Source organism: Canis lupus, chromosome 1, assembly GCF_048164855.1.
Source record: "Canis lupus baileyi chromosome 1, mCanLup2.hap1, whole genome shotgun sequence".
In the NCBI taxonomy this organism is placed as follows: domain Eukaryota; kingdom Metazoa; phylum Chordata; class Mammalia; order Carnivora; family Canidae; genus Canis; species Canis lupus.
In genome coordinates, this window is record NC_132838.1 from 82,109,231 (window position 1) to 82,133,565 (window position 24,335).

Consider the following 24,335-nt stretch of genomic DNA (forward strand, 5'->3'; position numbering starts at 1 on the left):
ATGGAGATACAAACTCCAAATAAGAAAAATGAATGGGTTACTTCTGGAGAGAAAGAGAATGAAATGGAGGGCTCCCTAGGAAGCTTCTATGTGATATTAAGACCTAAAGCCACTACCATAAAGTGTTAAAATCTGACAAAGTGGGATATAGCAGGTACAAAAAAACATATGTTGTCTTATTCTTTATAACTTTTTATTTGAAATATCACATTAAAAATATAAAGCAACTCTGGGAAACGAACTAGGGGTGGTGGCAGGGGAGGAGGGCGCAGGGTGGAGGTGAATGGGTGACGGGCACTGAGGGGGGCACTTGACGGGATGAGCACTGGGTGTTATTCTGTATGATGGCAAATTGAACACCAATAAAAAATAAATTTATTATTAAAAAAATATAAAGCATACCATGAATGGGTCATAAAATGTGGATTAATCCCAACCCCCAGTGAGTACTTTACTGATTATCTGCAACCCTGATCTTTCCTTTACAGGTTGATTGTTAACTCTAAGGTCTAGTTCAAATCTCACTTCCTCCCTGAAAACACCCGATTCCGTTTTGTGGCTGAAAGAATATGCCCGTGAATTCCTGCTAGACAAAATAGTACCTTTTCTTTGCAGAACCAGGTCCCACCTCTCCTACTACACAGTCTTGTCCAACTCTGATCTGGGTAGCCCAGAGACCAGGACATTGCTCAGGGAATTGTCTATCAGTTTGCTAAATGGAGGAATGAGTCTTGATGCTGGAAATGGAAGCCTGTTGTTCAATAGTTTTAGCTCTGAGAGTTTTAAATTTTACTTCCTTGAGTGGGTCACTGCAGCTGAATATTGTCAATATAAAGCACAGAATCATGGGAGGAACACGTACTAACAACACCATATCAGGACCAGCAACGAAGTTGAAGGGACTGATGTCAAAGGTGTTGAACCTCTTTGAGAAAGGAGAAACCCTTTCCTTCCATTCCTATTGCCAGACCACAGAGGGTGCTTAGGAACATCTCAGGGGGTAAGACTGCCCTTAAGATTTTATGGATTTGAGCTCTGAATAAGCATTTGAGGCAAAGCTCTTCTTGAAAGGACTTAGTGATGAGTGGTTAGAGAACCACTATGTTATGTCCTGTGACAACTTTGACTCTTGAATCTGCGGCTTTAGATGGATCGATCAAGGGGAAAGTAACCCAGCCAGTGTTCATTCTTTGATCATGCAGGCATGATTACATAAAAGTTTCCTAAAAGTCAACTGTTTCAAAAACAATACCATCATGACTTGAAATGTCATTACTTGCCAAAGGAAGGAAAAACAGTAAATTCCTTCCCTATTTACTCATCTTTTTTTAAAAAAGATTTTATTTATTTATTCATGAGAGACAGAGAGGCAGAGACATAGGCAGAGGGAGAAGCAGACTCCTTGTGGGGAGTCCAGTGCAGGACTCGATCCCTGGAACCTGGGATTATGCCCTGAGACGAAGGTGGATGCTCACACTGAACCACCTAGGCATCCCCCAATTTACTCATCTTTGGAGGATATATAAAGGGTTCCAAGAAGGACATAGATATGCTGCCTCCCACAGAGCACTTCCCTATGTAGGAGGTGACCTGGACCCCACTCCTGCTTGTGTTGGGATCCTGTTCTTGCAGAACAAGTCCAGGGTTTCTGTGATATCAGCACACCCTCCATCCCTTTAATGAAAAATTATCCTTTCTGGGAAGAAAGCCAACTGATGATGAATAGGATTTCTAATTGCTTAATAGGGCAAGTAGCCATTCCTTATGTTTGGCTAAGTTACTTCAGAGCAACTTGTTTCTAAAGAAATAGAGTATGAAAATACAGTTGAAGCCCCTTGTATATACTTTCCCCTTCTCATTCACTTTCTTTTTTCAAACTATAGCCTAGTGCATTTCTCAGAGAGCCTAAGTTATGGAGCATCTTGATTACTTACTTATTAGAAAATATTCTAAATACATAGCAAACTGTAGAAAATATAATAAATGCCTTTGTGTCCACTTTGTTAAAATCTATTAGTCACATTTGCTACATGGTCAGGGAGAGTAATATTAGCTATTGAACAAGGAGTCCCCAAATCTCAGTGCCTTGACACAATAGAAGTTTATTTCTTATTCATATAATAACCATGGACCCAATCAGGAAACTCTTTTTCCAAGCAGTGACTCAGGGATCCAGGCTGCATTCGTCTGGTACTTCTGCTATCTTCAAAGTGTTAACGGCATGTCACTATGGCACAGAAGGCTAATTAGCCAAGAGATTACCTTCCCACATCTTTGTATTGCTGTGATTGAGAAGAATTTATTCTTGGCTAATGAGCAACTATATCCTCCTTTTAGGGTTTTGGGGGGTGGAGCTTTGTTTTCCATTCCCCTAAAGCAGCTTACTCACTGCATCTTACATAGTTCTTCCTTTGCTCTAATCTAAGTCTCTACTAAGTCTGAGCCCTGTTTCCTTGTGTTCTCTTTTCCAGCAATGCAGAAGTTTCCAATATTTATAAGAACAACTCTACAAATTTGAAATCCCTTTCTTCTCTCTTTGGTTTTTTCTTTGAAAGTTGAATACTTCCGGTTCAATATTCCTTGTAGATAGGAATTTCCTCTTTGAAATCAGAATTTCCCAACACGTGGTCCTCAGATGGGATTTAAATGAGTGTTAAACCTAAAATGGTCAAATGTTTTTGAGAAATACTGTGTTAGAAAAAAGTAAAACTGGTTTCTTTTTTGAGGACGTTGGCATCCCTGATATGCTAACAGGCATTGCGAGTGTCTGGAAATAAACTCTATAGTGTTTCCCAAATGTTTTCTTGATGGTGGAATTTTCATCTGGAGAAGTAGGATTGGTAGAAAGTTTGGGAGAATACATTCTAAGATACAAGGTTTTAAGTCTTTTTCTTTATTCTCTGATTCTTCCAAATTATCTATTTCCCTTTTACATAGTGGTCCTGGTGTCAAATGTGATGTCAGCTAGGTTTTTGGCTTTGTATTAATGGTCTGCAGAGCCCGGCTTGGTGTGTTTAGCACATTGATATTCACAGGGATGACTCTGTAAGGTGGTGAGACCTGGAACTGCCTTCTGAAACTCTAAAGCAAGATTAGGTCATGCTCAGGAGGGCTTTAGTGTTAGGTGTTTGTAATTATTTTAAAATCAGTAATTTTGAATGGCAAATATCGCAGTTGCTTACTTGCCACAATTTTTAATTAACCTGAATATCTCAGTAGTTCAGGCTCCCTCAACTGCCTAAGTATTTTTATTTATTTATTTTTAAATCAGAGTAACAGGGATATATTTTTTTCAAATTTTATACCACAAGACATAAACTGAAAAGAGCATTCCCTGTCTCTTATCTGATTCAAACTGCCCACAAATGATCACTTTCAAAGTTGCAGCTATTTCTTTTGTTAATAATCTCTGTATTTTGAAGCTTTAATCTTACACTTTTATTCACTTCATATTATAGGAACAATTTATGCCTATTTCCAACTCTCTTTCTCTCTCTCTCACACACACACACACACACCTTTCTTAAATTGTTATAAGACAGTTGGGGTAAAATCATTTATCACTTTTATGATTATGTATTTACAGCTGAACCACTTTTTAACCATTTTTTACCATTTTCTTTTTGAACACATTTTTTTTCAAGATGATTTTATGTGCCAATCATTAGTACAATCATTAGTACATTTGTGAACTGTCAGACAAACATACTAAATCCTTTTTAATGTTCTAAAACAAACTATATTATCCATACCATTTTTCTCCCTTGGATACATTTTACTTGAAGCCCTTTATCTTCCTGCTCAAAATGGATTAATTATTCTCTTGGTAAGTTGCACAACTCTGATCATGAGACTTTCCTTTACCTCTTCCTGTGGTGCCTCTGTGTCCCAGGCGTTACTTCTTTTTTTCTGGTTCACTCCTTGTTCACCTGGAGCACATCCTTCAATAGAATCCTAACAAAAGGAGCATGAAAGATGGTGTTTTTTCCCCCCTACTCTTAAATGTGTTAGATGTTTTTATTTTACTTTTATGCTTGATTGGTATTTGTCTGGGTATTGAATTCTTGGTTGAAACTCACCCTCAGATTTTGAAGGCATTATTCTTTTAGCAAGAATTCGTTTTTTGAAAATTAAATGGCATGCTGATTCTTGTGTTATGATCTTCTTTCTCAAAGGATTTCCTCTCCTTTTATCCTTGCTGTTGTTGATGTGGGTATTTTTCATGAATTGTGCTGGAAGCTCTGGAGTGCTTTCAGAAAATTTATGTGTTTGGGTTGCCTGGGTGGTTCAGTCAGTTGAGCATCTGACTCTTGATTTCACTTCAGGTCATGATCTCAGGGTTGCAAGACCAAGCCCCATGTCAGGCTCTGCACTGGGCATGGAGCCTGCTTAAGATTCTCTCTCTCCTTCTGCCCCTCCTGCCTGCCCCTGGGCACACTCTCTCTTGAAAGAAAGAAAGAAAGAAAGAAAGAAAGAAAGAAAGAAAGAAAGAAAGAAAGAAAGAGAGAGAGAGAGAGAGAGAGAGAGAAAGAAAGAAAGAAAGAAAGAAAGAAAGAGAAAGAGAGGGAGACAGAGAGAGATAATGTTTTATTTGTGGAAATTTTCATATAAGACTGTATGAAAAAGTCTCTCCATTTTTCTGTTTTTGCTTTCTAAATTCCTGTCAACCAGATACTAGATTATGTGGATGATTCTCTTTCTTTTTTTAAATACTTATTTATCTGTGAGAGAGCACACAGAGGGGAGGGAGTGAGAGAGAGGGAGGAGGAATCTTAAGCAGGTTCCATGTTAAGTGCAGAACCCAAAGTGGGGCTTTATCTCACACTCCTGAGATCACAACCTGAGCCAAAACCAAGAATTGGCAGCTCAGCCAACTGTGCCACCCAGGTGCCCCTGATTCTCTATTTTTTCTTATTTTACTTCTAATTTCTACATCTTTATCTTTTATTCTATATTTGGAATTTTTCCCACCTATCTGTTGAATTTTAAAAATTTTCTGTTCTCTAAGTATTCCTTTTTTATGGTACCCTGTTCTTTCTTCAGAGATTTTTTCTTTTGGGGCATCTGGATGGCTCAGTTGATTAAGCATGTGCTTCAGCCCAGGTTATGATCTCAGGGTCCTGAGATTAAGCCCCATGTCTAGCTTCCTGCTCAGCAGGAAGTCTGCTTCTCCCTCTCTTCCCCTCTACCCTACTTGTGCTGTCTCTCTCTCTCTCAAATAAAAAAATAAATAAAACCTTTTTTAAAAAGATTTTTCTTTTATTCCTAAAATATTTTTATAAGACTTTATATAAAATTGTTCTTTTGTTCTGTGTGTTGTTTCTGTTTTCTCCTAAAGTGCTTCCTTTTCTTTGTATCTTTCTGTTTTATGTTGGAGCTTGTCTTTCACTGTTAACCCTTGATTGTTGCTTTTGAAGAGTCAGGCATGGTAAAAGATCATAGAAGGTTCTGCGTTATGGTTGGGTGAATAGATGGTAGACTGCTTTGTTATAGTGTTTCAAGTGCCTTAATTATAGGTATTTTCTCCTGGGCATATCTATTTTCCCAGAAGGGAATGTACTGATTTCCAGTCCAGCTGCCATATTACAAGCAAGAGAGTGAGGCTGGGGAACTCACTATTCATTCACTGCATAGTCTTTTACTTAAATATCTGCTTTCAAAATGCACTTGCTCCTCAAACCATGCTTGGTGCCTCTATGTTTTTTGGGTAAGGGAGCACACTCTAGATTTCTGATGACGTAGGATGATTGTTACTCATACAGATGTTCCATCTGCTAACACACTGCCTTTAGGGGCATCTACTTTTTAAATGGTGGGCCTCTCAGGAGCCTCTGAGGTGTTCTGAGGAATGAATCACCTGGCTTCTTTTAGCTATCTCTTTCCATAGTAGGTAAGAAGTTATGGCTTTCTCTACTGTTAAGTACTTAGCACTCACTCATGTACCATCTGCTTCCCACTTCCACAATTTTTCTTACTGCCTCTCTACAACATCTCCAATGCAGTTTGTCCCTTTGAGCTGACAGTATTTTTTTAATTACTATTTTTTCATTATAGTGAGATTTTTGGAGAGGGCATATATGTAGAGTTAAACATGCATTCTGGACTGAATTCATAATTTAATATATTCATAACTGAATTCTCCCAAAATTCATATGTTGAAGCCCTAACCCTTAGTGTGACTCTATTTGTAGGTAGGACCTTTAAGGAAGTTCTTAACGCTAAATGAAGTCATAAGGGTAAAGACCTAATTCAGTAGGACTGGCAGGCTTAAAAGAAGGGGAAGGGACAGTAGGAGCATGTGCACAGAGGATAGGCCACATGAGGACACAGTGACAAGGCTGCCATCTGTAAGCCAAAAAGAGAGGCTTCAGGAGAAAGCAAACTTTCCAGCATCTTGATTTTGGACTTCAACCTCCAGAACTGTGAGACAATAAATTTTTGTTGTTGATCCCACCCTACCAGTGATATTTTGTTACAGCAGAGCAGAAAAATTAATATATCCATTTAAGAAAAATACTAGCTCACATTCTTTCCACACCATCTCTTTGATACAAATATTCTTCATTTATGTGGCTAATGTTTCCTCTCCAAATGTGAAATCCTCCATATTTCTGAGTGTGAACTTTATTATTTCATATGTGAGTTTTTATTCTGGTTTTGTTCATTCAAAAAAAAAGAGATGAACCATCTGTTAGGTTTTTTGATTACTTAAAATATGATGTTGTTTCCTGTCCTCAGGGAGCCTCTTCCTCATTTATACAGATGGCAATTCCAGTCTTCAGAATCCTGATACCTCTGCTATTTTAAAGTACCAAAACAAGTATTTTTGTTGGTAAAATCTTGTCATTTCAGTATTTTGAAAAATCTCAAATCTGAATCATTTCCCTGGGAAGTTGGATGCTATAAGATTCTTTCATTTCTAAAACATGCTGACCATTCCCTCCTCTGCTTAAACCCTTCTGTGCTAAATTACTGAATGAATTCCCATTTCTCAAATTACTTGTAAGGTGCACCATTTTTTCCCCCAAATCTTAGACATGTGTATTTCTGTCAACCCAATTCAGTTCTCAAAGATTCAAGCTAGAGTACCCTACTTGGGACTTTAAGAGGCTAACAGGACATGCCTGCCTGGAGCATGAGCTGGAACCTCTGAATCTCCTACCTACTGCTCTGAGCTACTTCCAGAGCTCATTTGGATCCCTTCTTCAGGTGCCTCTAGTGAACAAGGGACACAATACAATCTGAGGCCCATGGGGCGCCCATGTTAAGTGCCCTTTAATTGTGTGCCCTAGATACTCTGCTTGTCTTAGCCTGATTCTGGGAGGATGCTAGGGAAAGAATGAAGAGTGGTGAGAGCTAGGGGAGCTAACAGGGAGTTAAGTGTGTAGGCTCAATTCTCTCCCCTTTACTTGAAGCCAGACCACTCCTAGTTCCAAGGCCATATTCTTTGCTTTCTTTTATTGAAGGACCAGAGCCATTCTTCTAGCCTTTCTGCACCATTCTCCTGAACCCCACAGCCCCAGGATACATTTTAGGTGATGCAAATAAATACTAAGTACTGATGTTATCATTTAGCTTCAATGTTATAAGAACTTTAATCTACCTAAAGCTTTTCAAATTCTGGTCCTAGTGACCAAAATTTTCTTAATGGGAGAAACGTGTTTCTAGTTATCTTTATAAAAACCGAACATGACTATAGGTATAGGTGACTATCAGGTGAGCAAGTTCCTTTGCATAGCCATGCTGGAGAAGAGTGTTTATATCAATACTTCATCTTCCAGTTCAGACCCTCTTCTTATTTTGTTTTTCCATTATTACTATGTGACTGGCCATCACTCGGGAGTGGTAAGCAACAGATAAGTTGTATCTCCTTTGCCTCTGGTCTTATATCAACACCAGCTGCAGGTGAAGGTCCCTCCTGCCTTTTTTGGAGTTCGGCAGCAGTTCTCAGACTTAGAATAATCTGGGGGCACATGTAATAACAGATTGCTGGATCCTACCCTCAGAAAGATTGGAGATTGGGGCAGGGCAGGAGATTTGATTTTTTTTTTTTTAACAAGTCCTCAGGTAATGCAGATGCTGCTTGTATGAAGCACACCTTGAGAACTACTGGAGTAGAATAGTCCTTCTGACCCATGGCTTGAATTTAGAGCTGAGTATCAGAGAAGGAGGAATGTGCAGAATGAAGATGGCATCCTCATTAAGCAGTCTGAGTTATTGCTTCCAGCTACATTTCACACTGTCCAGAATTCCAGAACTCTCTATCTTGTCTCCTCTTGCTCTTCTTTCTAAGCTATTTAAAAATTTACATCTTTATGAAGGTATAATTCACGTACCATGCAATTCACCCCTCCAAAGTAAGCATATAACTGTTTTTTGAGAAAATTGTTGTCCCCCATGAAAGAAACCCTGTTCCCCCTCACCACTTCCCAGTTCTAGGAAACCACCAATCAATTTTCTTTCTCTATAGATCTGCCTATTTGGACATTTCACATAAAATGGAATCATACAGTAGGTGGCCTCTTGTGACTGGCTCTTTTCACTTAGCATAATGTTGTCAAGATTTCTCAATGAGGTAACATCTGTCAGTACTTAATTTCTTTTTATTGCCACACAATATTCTGTTGTATGGATATACCACATTCACTTATCCATTTGTCAGTTGATGTGTATTTGGGTTGTTTGCACTTTCTGGCTATAATGTATAATGTGGCAATAAACATTCATGAACAGGCTTTTCGTGGACATATATCTTAACTTCTCTTTTGTATATACCTAGGAGTGGAATTGCGGGGCCAGAGAGTAACCCTGTATTTAACCAGGTGAGGGACTGCCAAGATGTTTTTCAAAGCGCTGCATGATTTTCTAATCCTGCCAGCATTGTATGTGGATTCAACATCCCCACCAACACGTGTTATTTTCAGTCTTTTTAAATGTACCAATCCCAGTGGATATAAACAGTATCTCTTTGATTTTGATTCAAATTCCCTAATGGCTACTGATGTTGAGCATCTTTTCAGTGCTTATCAATTATTTGCATATCTTCTCTGTAGAAATGTCTATTCAAATCCTTTGTTCCTTTTTGAGTTGCTCATCTTTTTAGTACTGAGTTGTTAAGAGTTCTTTATACCGAATAGAAATTTCTTACTAAATATATGGTTTTAAAATGTTTTGTCCCATTATGTAGCTTGTTTTTTGTTCTTTCTTGCTAATGTCCTTCAAAGCACAAAAGTTTAATTTTTATGTAGTCTAAATTACCTATCATATTTTCTACTGTTGCTTTGCTTTTGGTGTCTTATCTCAGAATTCATTGCCTAATCGAAGGTCACAGAGATGTACTCCTATATTTTCTTCTAAATATTTTATGGTTTCAGCTCTTAAATTTATGTTGATGATCTATCTTTAGTTAATTTTTGTGTATTGGGTGGGATAAGGATACAGATTCATTTTCTTGCATGTGAATATCTGGTTGTCCCAACACCATTTGTTGAATAGATTATTCTTTTCCCACTGAATTGTCTTGGCAACTTTGTAAAAAAAAAAAAAAGACTATAAATATAAGGATTTATTTCTGGACTATCTACTCCATTAATCTGTATGTCTGTCCTGATGCCAGTACTATACTGTCTTGATTTCTGTAGCTTTTTAGTAAGTTTTGAAATTGAGAACTGTGGGTTCTTCTGTCTTGTTCTTTTTAGAGATTATTTTGGTGATTCTGGGTCTCTTAGACTTTCCTATGAATGTTAAGATTAGTTTGTCAATTTCTATGAGAAAAACAAAAACAAACCACCAAAAGCCAGCAGGGACTTCGGTAGGGATTATATTGAATATGTAGATCAGTTTAGAGAATATTGTCATCTTAAAAATATTAAGTCTTCAAATCCGTAAATATGAGATGTTTTTCCATTCATTTAGATCTTTAATTGCTTCCAACAACCTTTTGTAGTTTTTGGCATACAAATTTTGCACTTTTATTAAATTTATTCTTAAGTATTTTCTTTTTGATGCTGTTGCAAACAGAATTCTTTATTTTTGAAATGTTGATGCTAGCATATAAAAGTACAACTGATTTTTTTTAAATACTCTTCTTGTATCTTGTGTCCTTGCTGAACTTATTTATTCTCATAATTTTTAAGTATATTTCTTAGGGTTTACTACATGCGAGATCATGTAATCTACTTTTTCCCTTTCAATTTGAGGCTATTTTTTTGTATTGCCTAGTTGTCTTGGCCAGAATCTCCAGTATGATATTTTTTTGTTGGAAGTTTAGAGTTCAAAAATATAGTCCTCCATCACTGTGACTGAGACCATTCCATGGAAGATTCAATGAATAGAGAGGAGCTTTGTGAAACTAAGAGTAGCATGGTTCCACTTAACATACCTTCCCATGATGACATTTCAAAATCTCTTAGAACAAAAAAGGTTGATGTGTTGTCATTCATTTTCCAAGTTATCAGTGGACGTTCTAGTGCACAGATTGGCAGGGGTATTTTAATCTGTGAATAATTTGAGAGGGAGGTGCTGGACAACAGTGCTGTTAGGCCACCTTGAGTTGAGTTCACTTGGGCAACCACTACCAGATTCAGCACTTCATTAAAAGCCAGAAGAAGCAAATCCAATTCCAATAGCACTGGCCAGTAATAATAGTTTTATTAATGTGGTGATTACATGGAGAAACAGACGTCTAAATAATTCTGATAGACTGTATCTCACTGCTGTGGTTGGCACATACATTACCATTTGTTGATACTTGCTCATAATAATTTTCTTAGGGTATACTTTCTCCTCCCATTATACTTGAGAACAGAAACCTTCTTATTACCTTTATAACACTTGATGTGGTGTAGTACACATATTTCATGGATGATGCATCCTAGCTCATGCAGGACTGTAGCTGATGACTTGAGTGCTGGATCTGCCACTCTTAATACCAGCCTGGTTTTTCTCCTATGCTTTCATCTTCCCTTCTGAACATCTTCCTTAAAGTGCGTCCTTAGTATCTCAAAAAGTGTCTGTAGCGAACTGACCCCTCGGTGTTTCTGATAAGGCTGTTCTTCCCCTAAGATTTCCAATTTCTCATGATGATGCCATTACACTTTTTGTCTGTCTCCCACATTTACTTAATGTCGACATCTTCTAACTGCTCGCCTCCTTTATCTAGTCTTTAATGGGTCATATTTGGTTTCTATTGAATGCACTCATATTTCCCTCTCCCTGTTTTCTCAGGGTTCTCCTCCATTATAGGGTAGCCCAGATTGTCAGAGCAGCCTCTATTCATCTTTTTCTTCCATCAGTAATAATTTGTTGATTAGCCTTCAAGCATTGATATGATCTTATTTCTTTCCTGCTCATATGACCACAATGGCTCTCCATTTCTTGTAAAATTCTAATCAAAATCCATAGCACACAAAGTTTTCTCTGAAGTAGCCCCAGCATTTCCTTTCCATCTAATCTCTCACCGAAGCCAAACCTCAACCATTTCCACTTTTGTCCCTTTGCTTTTCTTATTCCCAGATCTTTGCTTGCTTTGTCTCTTCAGCTTTGAATGCCTTCCCCATCTTAGCATTTATCCTGTTGTGCTCTTACTGCTTCCTTCTCTCTGAAACCTTTCCTCATCTCTCCAGTTGGTAGTCATCTCATGTACTTTCTAAGGCCATGTAGTACTTTAGCTATAGCTTTCTTTTGCAGTTGCTAACTTACTGTCTTAACTTTAGTTACATTTGTAGATATGTGAATAACTTAGTCACCTCTAAGTTCTTTGCAAAGAAATGGACATTGAGTCCATGACAAGATTGTTCAGTAGCCAACATGGTTGACATTATTATTCGATGGGATCAGACACTGATCGTTTCTCCTATATGCTTTATAGTCACCTGTGTTCATCTCCCAACTTCCCATACTTTTCTTTGAAGTTGATTATCTTTGAAGATACTATCCAGAGTGACCGATCCAGCACTTCCTTTCTTAGTATTTGATGCCACTCCATGTCCTCAGAACTCATTCCAGGCTCCCTACACCTACCTGCTTCTGTCTGTCTGTTCCCCCTCCCACCCCTCAGGCTTAGGGGACATCCCAAACCTACGATGTCCATTCTGTACCTTTGAGTGGCTCTACTTCTCAAAGTGCCTGAATGCCTTAGTGACTTTGCTGTACTGCAAAATGGAGATGTTTTTTCTCAAAGCCCCTTCCTTTGTCCTGCCATCACTACTGAGTGCAAATAAATGCACTCTTCTACGTAGCTTGCTTAGCCTCCTGAACATACCAAGGCACAGTTTCGTTTGTTTACTCAATTGTGGAGGGACATATCTGTTTTCCTCCAAAGGCAACAAACTCCCTGAAGAGGAGAGGCTTTCTTTTTTGTCTTTATAACATCAGCATCTAGCCACCTGGCAGATAGTCAATAAATGTTTGAATGAATGAAAACAAAATCCAGGAATGCTTTTTAATTCTAAAGAGGAAATTGATGAGTGAACCACAACCAATCAAGCCAAGACTGTCTCTTTATAGCCTCCTGAGAAAGAAAAATTGTCCAAACCAGGTCTGCCACAGAACTTTCTGCATGATGTAATTCTCAAACTCCTTCTGGGAAGTAATTACATTCCTGATTAAATGCTTGGGCAATTCTCTGATACTGCGAAGTGATTAAGAACTTCTGGGAAGTTAGGGTTGTCCACCCAACTGACTGACTGACCTAATAATCTTTAACCAGTCTTTTGTTGTTGTTGTCAGTCTTTCCTTACAGAGCTTGAAATACAATTTTGACAAATACTTGTAAGCATTTTTTTCTGGAAAGTTCTTTTAAATGTAGTTATCTTAAGATTGTTTCTAGGCTCTCCCACTTTCACAACTTATATATGAATGCCACATCTTTTTCATTGGTTCTTCTCATTCCACCTTCCTCTCCCCACCTTTCCTGTCCCTAGAAAAGGGCACACAGTGAATCTGGAAGGATGGATGGTGGGACCATGCAAAGGAAAAGAGAGGACACATGGTATTTGTGGAAGGAGGAACCTCATACAATTACGCACAAGAGAGGGAGTGAGAGGTAGCGAGTTCTCCAAGGAGCTGAGACCAACAGATAGGCAGGGCTTAGAAATTGTGGACTTGCTAAGGAGTTGGATCTTATACATAATACCAAGGGATGAAATTGACCTTCACCAGGATCTTCTGAAATTCAGAAAAAATTACTACATGTGATAGTTTTATTTTTTTTTAAGATGTTATTTATGTATTCATGAGAGAGAGAGAGAGACAGAGACAGAGACAGGCACAGGCAAAGGGAGAGGAAGAGGAGAGGGATAAGCAGGCTCCATGCAGGGAGCCTGACGTGGGACTCGATCCCAGGTCTCCAGGACCACACCCTGGACTGGTCTCCAGGATCACACCCTGGACTGAAGGCGACACTAAACCGCTGAGCCACCAGGGCTGCCCACATGTGATAGTTTTAAAACAAATAACATTCTTATCAGTTAGGATAGGCTAAGACTATGCTGCAGAAGCAAACAATCCCCAAGTCTCAGCGGCTTAGAACATTGAAGATTTACTTACTTTTCATGCCACATGTGCAAGCACAGGAGTAAAGGCTCTGCTCTACACGATTGCCACTCAGGACCCAGGGTAACAGAGGCTTCCCCAGTTGATATGCCATCATCTCATCCCAAGGCTCCAAGAGTTATTACAACACAGAAGATAGAGAAGGATACAGCCATAATGAGGCAATTAATTTCAAGCCAATGGTTCTTTTTGAAAGTAACAAACTTGTTAACATTTCTTTGGCCAGAGAAGATTTCAGGGTCATACTCAGTTTCAAAGAGGGTAGGAAAAGGTAATCTTTCCATATTCCTGGAAAAAGAGAAGCACCTGAAATGTTTCTGAATTCTAGACATGTCTATCCCACATAGTAAACATGGTACAAGGGCAGAATAGACACTTCAGGTTTGGGAGGGTGTTTTTTTTTGTTGTTGTTGTTGTTGGTTTCTTTTTCTTTCTTTTTTTTTTTTTTAAAGTAGGCTCCACACCCTCTATGGGACTTGAACTCACGATCCTGAGATCAAGACCTAAGTGGCATCAAGGCAGATGCTTAATTAACTGAGCCACCCAGGTGCCCCTTGAAGGGTGTTTTAAGTGGTATTAGAAAGAATCTGATTTACCTCTGTACACCTGAATGTAAGGGAGGCTTTCAGACCTTCAGAATAGTGGTGTGAGGAGCAGTAGATCCTCTTTCCAGTGAAACCATTTAACTGGTGAAAATTACAATCATTCAAAGTCTCTTGAAATTATCCTAAGAATATATAGCAAATGGAGAAAGATTTATTTGAGAAAATCTGTCTCAGTAAGGACATCAAGAGTTGATAGCATTTGAGCCATGATCCATTCTCACACCCCTGTTCCCCAGCTCCATGTGATGGAAGCTGTAAGCCAGAGGTGTAGCTGAAAGGATGGGGACCACAGCTTTTAGGGTTTTTTTTTTTTTTTTTAGCTTTCTCTTCCCAGCTCTCCTAGTCTAGGGCTACAGTTTGACTCTGGCAGGGGCAGGCTGCCAGTGTCTTATCCTCTCCAGCCCTGGTGTAGAAACACTATCTGAGGCAAATATGAGAGATCTGGGCTTCCTTTCCTTGTTTAGCTCATACTCATGGGGCAGATGTGCCCCCCCTCAAAATAGGCCTCTTATTGCCCCCACCCAAGCCTGCTTATAGGGTAGAGGTTCCATGTCAAAAGGGCCTAGAAGAGAAGACCAAGGATTATTTACACCCTTCCCAATACACAGTGCCCACTTACAGAGCAGAGATTTCATTCCATGAGAAGACTTTAGCTTCTTCCCCTCCTACCCCCAGTTTTAGCCCAGGGGTTCCATCATGAGGGAGAGGCAAGATGCAAAAATGGCATGTCTGTCAGAGAGGAGTGACTTGACTTGAAATACAGCATGGAGGAGTTTACAGCTGAGGTCACTGTTGAAAACAATGGGAGTCTTGGTGGTGAGCAATTAAGGGCTTGCTGGTAGCTTAATAATACCAGCAGCAATAAGTAAAATAGCAGATTGAAAACAGCCAAGAGTAACACTCCTGAGATCACGTTTACCCAAGGGGTCCAGAAGGTTATGTACAGGCATGCAAAGTACTGGAAGGAAAAAAAATTGTCAACCCAAAATCTTATATCCAACAAAGCAATCTTTGAAAAATGAAGGCAACTCTCAGACATTGTTGGTAGAAATAAAAAAAAAATGGGGGAGACTTCTTTGGAAAACAGTTTGATAATTTTCAAAAAGTTAAACACAGTTACCCAGCAATTCTACCCTCAAGCGTATACCCAACAGTGGTAAGAACATAGGCCCACGCAAAAACTCATACATGAATGCTCATAGCAGCATTATTCACAGTAGCCAAAAAGCATTAAAAAAAAAATCCCAACTTCCATCAACTGACAAATGGATAAATGTAGCTCATTTATATAATGAAAGGTTTTTAGGCAGTAAAAAGTAAGTACTGATACATGGTATGACAAGGTTGAACCTTAAAAACATGATGCTACAGGAAAGAAGTGAATTACAAAGGACCCCAAGTTGTATGTTTCCATTTATATACAATTTCCAGAATAGGCAACTCTGTAGAGACGAGTATATGTCGGTTTCCTAGAGCCCAGCAAGTGTGTAGGAAACAGGGAGTGACCGTGTGATACTTTCCTGGGACTGCCCGAGCCGAGTACCACAAACTGGGCAGCTTCACACAAAAGCTGCTTCTCACATTTCTGGAGGCTGGATGTCCAAAATCAAGGTGTTGTCAGGGCCATGCTCCCTCCAAAGCCTGTAGGAGAGGATCCTTCTTCCCCTCTTCGAGCTTTTGGTGGCCCTGGGTGATCTTTCAATCACAGTGGCTATATCACTCCACTTCCTTCCCTCCCTCCCTCTCCCTCCCTCCCTCCCTCCCTCCCTCCCTCCCTCCTCTCCTCCCTTCCTCCCTTCCTTCATTATTTATTTGAGAGAGAGAAAGAGAGCTTGTGTGCACATGCACATGAGTGAGGGGAAGGGACAGAAGAAGAGGGAGAGAGAGAATCTCAAGAAAACTCCTTGCTGAGCATGAATCCTGATGCAGGGCTTGATATCACGACTCTGAGATCAGGACCTGAGCCAAAATCAAGGGTTGGCCACTTAACTGACTGAGCCACCCAGGCACCCCTACATCACTCCAATTTCTGTCTCCATCTTCCCCGTGTGTACCTGGCTTCCCATGGCATTCTCTTCTCTGTGTATCTGTGTCCAAATTTCACTCTTCCTGTAAGAATGCTCATCAGGGGACAGCTGGGTGGCTTAGCGGTTGAGCGTCTGCCTTCTGCTCAGGGTATGATCCCAGGTCCAGGGATCAAGTCCCACACAGGCTCCTTGCAAGGAGCCTGCTTCTCCCTCTGCCTCTGTCTCTGCCCCCCCCCCTCGTGTCTCTCATGAATAAATAATCTTTAAAAAAATTGCTCATCAGATATATTAGGGCCCACCTGATGGCCTCATCCTAACTTGATTATATCTGTAGACATCTTATTTTCAAATAAGATCACATTCACGGATACCAGGAACTGATACTCAACTTCCACCTCTCTCTTTTTTGAGGGGTGAGGGAGGCACAGTTTAACCCATAACAGTCTGCTAATGAATACAGGGTTTCTTTTGGGGGCAATAAAAAATGTTCTAAAATTGTTTATGGTGATGGTTGCGAAACTTCTTGACAATTCCAAAAACCATTGAATGGTATGTTTTCAGTGGGTGAGCTCTATGGTGTGTGCATTATATCTGAATAAAATTGGTTTAAAATAAAGGAAAGAGAAATCAAGACATTCTCACATTTAAAGAGAAAAAAACAGAGACTTCACAGCTCTAGCAGGCCCTCCTTAAAAATACCAAAGGTCTTCAGGCAGAAAGCTAGGGACACCAGACAAGTGATTGGTATCCGGTATGAAAAATCAGAGTTCCAGTAAAGGTGGTAATATAGGTAATTGAAAAAAAAAAAGCAATGTAATTATGTATTTTTTCTTCTTTTGATATAAAAAGCAGTTGTATAACAAGACTCCATGCATGACTTTACCCATGAAACCAGAATGACCCCAGCATCACTTCTGGATTTTAGCCATTCACTCTAACTGGTTCTGTCTGATTTCGCAGATGTTCCCTAATCCTAGTATTTCTAGGCCTTTCTCAGGGCTCATTGCGGTATTGGTCTATTGAATTTGGCATTATTCTACGCCACCCACTCCTGAAATAAAAACCAAATCATCATTTTTTTTGAGACATTTCTAATTGCTTTTGATATTGCTTGAGAAGTTAGATACATTCTCTGCTGAAGGAAAGAAAAAACTGAATCTAGCCACACTTTCTAAATGACAGAAATGTTTCTGGGGTGCCTGGGTGGCTCAGAAGATTAAATGTCTGCCTATGGCTCAGGTCATGATCCCAGGGTCTGGGATCAAGCCTCACATCGGGCTCCCTGCTCATCGGGGAGTCTGCTTCTCCCTTTTCCTCTGTCTCTCCCCCCACTCATACTTTCTCTCTCTGTCTCCACCCCCCTCTCTCAAATAAATAAAATCTTAAAAAAAATAAATGACAGAAATGTTTGGCTGGAGTTAAGAACTAAAGGTTAAGAATAAAGGTCCATTTTCTCAGATCTAATCCCCTTGGCCATGGTCCTGCCCTGTGCTGCACAGGGAGATTTTCTAAAGCAAAGGTCAACATCTGTCAGAACTGACCAGTCCATGTATAATGCAACTTTTTTAAATGACATCAACTGATGCCAAACTGTTTGCATGAGCAGTCCTGGGTCTTAGGTATCTAGAGTAGAGAGCTATTATTGGCTTTGCCTAAATTGTGGCAGCTGTTCTGGTTGTATCCTTGCTGTGTCTGGTTATGGTGGAGATCCAGAGTATCTATTCTCATCCAAAGAGCAAAGGAGTCTGTGCACTGGTGTAAGAGTTTTAGGATCCGGTACACAACTGTGTATTCTGGAATAGCGTGTCTTGTATAAGCAGAGGGTAAAGAGCTTGGTCTTCCAAATGCCACTCTTACTTGGTGTTTCCAACCCCAAGCTGTTCAATATCCTTGAGTTGTTGTCTTCAGAGGGCCATGGAGTAGGAATGAGGCTGAAGTCACTCTTGAGTTAGGTCATGAGGGATCCCAAGTGGGCTCCTCTCCCATGAGAGGAACCTTCTACTGGAGAGGCTGTCAGAGGCCCACAAACAGCACATCTGCTAGAGGAAGCTGGTGTCTGGGGATCTGTGGATCCTGGAGGGAAGTTTGAAGCTGCCCATTCTCTCTCAACCCTAAAAGGCTAAGAGAGGCTACAGAAAGAGTGTACAGTCTTTCCTAACCAAAGTTAGGAGAATGAGGGAGAGACCAGACACCTCCAGAGAGATTGCATCCATCTATTTCAAGAGGGAGCTGACAACAAGAGGTGCCAGCCTTGGGATACCTGGGTGGCTTAGTGGGTTAAGTGTCTGACTTTTGATCTCAGCTCAGATCTTTATCTCAGCATCATGAGCTCAAGCCCCACAGTAGGCTTCATGCTGGGTGTGGAGCCTACTTAAAAAAAAAAAAAGCCACTGGCCTTTCATTGCAGGACCACTCCTCCATTACTGATATTCTAGTGACCAGACCTGGGTGCAGATGAGCTTGCAGAGGAAAAGAACTACCTTCCTGAGACACACAGACTCCTGATCAAACATGCCGAGCACAACCTAGGGGAAGAGTCAGTGGTTCGAAATTGTGATGTTGGCAGCATTGGTTCCTTCTGGAGGCACTAAGGGAGAATCTGTGCCATGCCTCTCTCTTAGCTTTTAGTGGTACTGGTTGTCCTCATCATTCCTTGGTTTCCAGATGCATCCCTCCCATCTTTGTTCCCATCTTCACAGCACCTTCCTTCCAGGGTCTGCATGTTCTTTTCTGTTTCTTTTAAGGACCTGTCAGTAATTTAGGGCCCACACTAGGCCAGGATAATCTTACCTCTGCCTTTACCTTAACTACACCTGCAAAGATGCTATTTTCAAATAATGTCACATTCTGAGATGGACACAAATTTAGCGGGGACACTTCAACTCACCAGAGCTAGAAAAAGCTTTCTGACAGGAGGTTTATATGGTGGGAGACTATAGCAGGGAAAACAAAGCAGAGAAAGAAATAAGCTTGTTGAGGAGAGGTGCATGGAGGACTCCTGGCATAGAGACGCAGGTGGGGGAAATCACCATGTGGCTCACTGGTGGCCTCCCAGGACCTCAAACGACTCAGTGGGCCGATCCCCTCAGCCAGGGCTGCTGTGAGGTAGGGGGAAAGGGCCAGGCACGAAACCCTGGCAGAGGGGATAGAGGGCGGCTGTGAAATGTTAGAGGGATAAAAAGGCACCTTATGGGTCCCATGGATTGTGAGAAAACTTTATTACCTGCAAGTCAGGAGTGTTAGGGGGTTGAGTAAGGACACATTATTGTGTTTGGCTACTGAGAAGCTGATTTGACTATTCAGGAGAAAAAAAGAGAAAGAAAGTTTTGAGGGATCAGGCATTGCTAATATTTCATAAATAGAAAGAAGAATCATGGGCTCAGCCTCCCCAGTCGGATCAGCACAGGAGAGCTCTAGAAAGAGCTTGCTGTAGGGTCTTGGAGGTGAGAGTCCTAGGGGGGTGGGGCCCCATGTGGGGGCAGAGCCACATGGTGATGCATCATGGAAGTAGGAAAGGCTGTGGGTTTGCACGCGGGTCAAGTCAAGAGCACCTGGAGGCAGATAGGAGGAGGTGAGATCAGACATCATTTTGATTGGAAATTCCCCGGCAGGAGGGTGCCCGGGCATGCGGGCTGTGCTGCACTGTCAGGCAGCCTCTGGTAGGACATAACTCTATGCCTTACTTTTTCTTTTCTAAAATTGTGGTAAAGCATACATTGCACACAGTCTATCATTGTAACCATTTTACGTGCATAGTTCAGTGGCATTAAATACATTCACACTGTGCGTGTTCCTTCTTATCACGTGTGAGGGATGGAAGGCCGTGGTGTGTGGTGTGCATGTGTTTGGAGTTGGTGACAGAAAAGGTCCCTTAAAGAGGTGGACTTGGAGGCTTGAGTGCAGGGAGAAAAGAGCCGATCCTTCTGCAGTTTGTGATAGAAAGAGATTGGGTTCTGCAGAGAAGTGGACTTTTGAGGACATGGGAAAGTAGAGTAGAGCCATCATTCCGAGGCAAGCGAGCACCAATTTCTGCTTTCACCCCTTGAAGGGGGGAGTCTCGCTAATGCCAAAATTGCTTTGAATGCCAGGGAAACACCCCCAGTGTTCATAAAAAAGGCCTTGATACAGAAGTACCCAGATTTCTTTAGTTTTATTACCACCACAAAGTACAATAGGTTAAAAAGGAAAAAAACAAACAAACAAACAAAACAAAAAAAAAATACGTTAAAAAGGTACTGTTTTCTTTTCAAATGCCTGGGGCACCCTTATACCAATAGAGAACTTGCTGTGCATCTAAACATCACACTTAACCAGGGGTCTTCCAGTTCTACTTGGTAACTGTATTCAGCGGAACTTTGATGTCCAGACTAATGAAATCCAGGACTTCGGCTAAATGTACGCACCTGTCTGCTGTCCCTGTCCCCCAGCCCCTGACCCATTGGGAATGCTGCGGGCTCATCTACACTCACAGCCCATTGCTAGCCCCAGCTCTGTTGTGTCACAAGTGCTACCAAGACAAAGCACCCATGTGTCCTCCAGACCCCTCAGTCCCCACGGAGTTGCCAGGGAGTTGCCTCTTCTCCCTTCGAAGTCCTCTTGGACTGAGTTCCACCTATTAGGGAAGTAGGTCACCGCTGACACAAGACAGATGGGCCATTCTGGCACCGCCCCCTAGAGGCCGACCCTTCTTCTCCACTGTCCCACCTAGAGAGAGCCCAGGACACACCCTGAAGATTGCAGGGTGCGGGCTCTGAAAGGGTCTCCCTCAGAGCCAAGGATAAGGGGACCCTTGGGAAACCTGGGGTGCCCTACTCTCCTGATGCCACTCCCAGCAGAAGTGCCTGTGGTTCTCTTACTAAAAAACAACCAAACATGCATCCAGGATTAAAACCACCGTTTTGAAAGCACATCATTAGAGTAAGCTGTGACCCACATATTTGTTGTGGTGTGCTTAAGAGTTTTTCAAACTATTGGAAAGAACGGAAAAAGTGAAACACCAAAAACAAAAACAAAACCCAGAGTCAGGAATGTTATTGGATGACTCTCTGGGAGTTGTGGCAATTCTTCATTTTCAGAAATACATGCTGCATCAAGGAGGGAGAACTGTAGAACAAGATGGGAAGCATGATTGGTGCGTGAGTTTGAGAGTTGAAAGGGTGACAAAGCAGAGCGAGGGTGTCTGTTGCCCAGATGGATGTGCACTTGAAATGAAGGTCACGCCAACGGGAAAGATGAGCACCTCGAAAATGGCAAAATCAGTGCAAAGAGTAGGGCGATCTCGTGCAGATCCACACTCTGGAGGGGCCTTGTTAGCTTCACAGAGCTGACTATGAAGCAGCTTGGGGATGTGGGCAGTGGGCCTCAGGCCGTTTACCACTCATTTGCCTATGGCTAGTGGAAGCAACATAACCTCTCGTGCCAATTTTTATGCACTTCCAAAGATAGACCAATAAATTTTGAATTCTTGAGCACTGTCCTCCAAGTGGTTAATATCCTACCAGCCATAAAGCGGCAGCAAAGATGTGCCTTCCACACACTCTGAATCTTTCTTTCTTAATCTCTCTCTCAAAGAGTGAGAATGTTTCAGTCTTTGCCTGGATATTATTAATTCTGAGATAGACTCCAGGATGAAAGGCAGACCACGTGATTCTGGCTGAACCTTGATAGGTGTGGGGCTATAAAGCAAGCCCTGTGAAGAGCCTCGCTCCTGTCAGTGCATGCAGTCAGAGAAGCTGTCACTAGATGGCGCCATGAGTCACGGTGGCAAATGGCCAGACTCCAATCCTGGGTATTTTATGGGCTTGGTAGGTACACAAACTAATAACTAATGCTTATTTTCCTATAAACCTCACAGTGATATTGATACAAACCACCAACGCAGTCATTAGCTGACTTTAAGAAGAATTTATTGTATAAATTATATCCTTGAAAATAGATGTTAAAGATCCAGGGACTGGCATCAGTGATGTGCCTTCAGAGCATGCATTTCTAACTCTGGTGTCCATCTTCTGTCTTAAGGACACATTTGTTCCTCAGTAGCCTGGTGTATACTGGAGAGCCTTCTATTAGGAAACAGTCACGTTGTACTTGGAGCGTGGTGTCCGATGCTCTCTTACCTGCTTGCAATTCACCATGGAAAAAAAGTTCTTATTTCTAATCATTGTGTTGTCTCTGAAGGCCCCTTTCCTCCTTTGTTTTGAAAAGGACTTGGCTGTTGAATTCTCTATTCCAAAGAACTTCATTTTAGGTTGTAGAAGAGCAGTTGGCAGCAAGGTGTGCAGAAAATGATTCTTGTTCTCCCATCTGTGATCTGTGTCTAGCCTGAGGGTTTCAGGAGCAATCAGTATCTCCACTCTTTACCCTCTTTAAAATAAGAAGGTTTTAAAATTGATGGAGCGGGTGGTTAACTGGCTTCAGGCATTCCTGGGCTTGAATAGCTGTTCCATAAATCCTACCTCTTCTCACTAAGCTTCAGATTCCTTATCTGTATCATCAGGATAGTCAAAACATCTATATTCATACGATTGTTGTAATGATCAAAAGGGACCATGCTTATACAGGACAGTCACGTAATAGTGGCTCGGTTTATACTGGCTATTATTATCATTTTGCTTATATTCATTGGTATTAATGCCCTATTTCTTGGAAACTACTTATAAAAATATGTACCTTAAAAAAAAAAACAACTCAATGCCAAAAAAATTTGAATTTAAAGATTGAAGATGGAGGGGGATAGAAGAGGACACAGGTATTGTAAGACACGGGACACAGGTACCTATAAACTTTTGAGTTACTTAGACCTACCTACATGTTTGTTGTTGAGCTTCCCACTAGCTAAAGCAAAAAGAGAATTGGTTTTAGTTAAATTATTCCTATAGATCACAAGGTAAAAATGACCATTTGCTCAAGGAAGCATAATTTTCCTTGGTTCTTAACGCTAACTAATGTAAGAAACAGTAACCCCCAAAATGGCCCTATATGAGATGTCATAAGCACTCCTTTATTACATCCAAAAGAAAAGTAAAAGGTAGTTATGGGACCCAGAACTATGATTAAGTCTCTGTGGTAGGCAGAATTCTAAGATGGCCCGGTAGACTTCAAACCCCACCCCATGTTTGATCTGCATAATCCCTTTGAGCGTGAGCAGGGGCATGATGAACGTCACTCCCATAATTGGGTTATTTGATAAGGCAGAGGCAGAGGGATTTTGTAGGTATAACTGAAGTCCCTAATCAGTTGACTTTAATAATCTCAGGTGGCCTGCACTAATCAGCCCATTAGAAGAAAATCGTGAGGTATGGAGTTTCTCTTGCTAGTGTCAAAGACGTAGCCTCCATGTTAGGAGGGGGCTTTGGGGCTAGAACTCTGAGGGTAGCCTCTAGGAGCCAAGAATGACTTTTGGGTGACAGCCAATGAGAAAACAAGGACTTCAGTCCTATAGTCACAAGAAACTGGTGCCAAAAATCTAAATGAGCTTGGAAGAAAATCCTGAGCTCCAGATGGCAACACAGTCTAGCAAAAACTTTGATTTCAGTCTTTTGGGACCCTGAGCAGAGAACTCACTTGCACTGTGCTTGCTTTCCAGAACCAGTGAGATATTAAAGGTGAGTTGTTTTAAGCCAGTAAGTTTGGGGCTATTTGTTACACATCAGTAGAAAACTCATCCAGATACTAAGGCTGAAGTTTATACCTTTTGGATAGATTCAGAAATAAAGCCTAGAGCCAATAGGGCATCTCTGAAACTAAATTTAATATCACATGAATAGAGGAAGATGTGACTAGCTGGGAAATGAGAAAAAGGAACTTTTTATTGTATACCCTGACCACGCCAGAGAAAAGGTCTTTGTTCTAGTGGTGGTATGAGTTAGGATTTTTAGTTGTAAGCAACAGAAATAGTAGGCTAGCACATGCAGAAGAGAGTTTATGGAAAGGCTATTGTAGAGATCATGGAATCAAAGAAAAAGGCTGAATTAACAGCCTCAGAATGGACAGGAACCTGAAAATTCCTAGGGTCACATTACCAGGAAGAACCCCAATGGCTCCATTGTCATCAAGGTAACAGAATTTCATCTGTTCTGGTCCCCTGTCCCCGCCATTATCACTCTGCTTGGGGTTCATGGTCTCAGTGAAGTATGGGTGTCCTGGCAGT

General features: G+C 41.0%; 1 protein-coding gene and 1 long non-coding RNA gene across 2 annotated transcripts in view; one reads left to right on the plus strand and one right to left on the minus strand.

Annotated features, from left to right (window-relative positions):
* GNA14 (G protein subunit alpha 14) overlaps positions 1-24,335 on the plus strand; it is a 185,927-nt gene that overhangs the window by 131,105 nt on the left and 30,487 nt on the right. The gene's annotated exons all lie outside the window — the stretch shown is intronic.
* LOC140639241 (uncharacterized) lies at positions 22,076-23,128 on the minus strand. The gene is made up of 2 exons (XR_012036038.1): positions 22,991-23,128; positions 22,076-22,507 (listed from the first exon to the last, which is right to left on the minus strand). It is a non-coding gene; the product is annotated as an uncharacterized lncRNA (long non-coding RNA).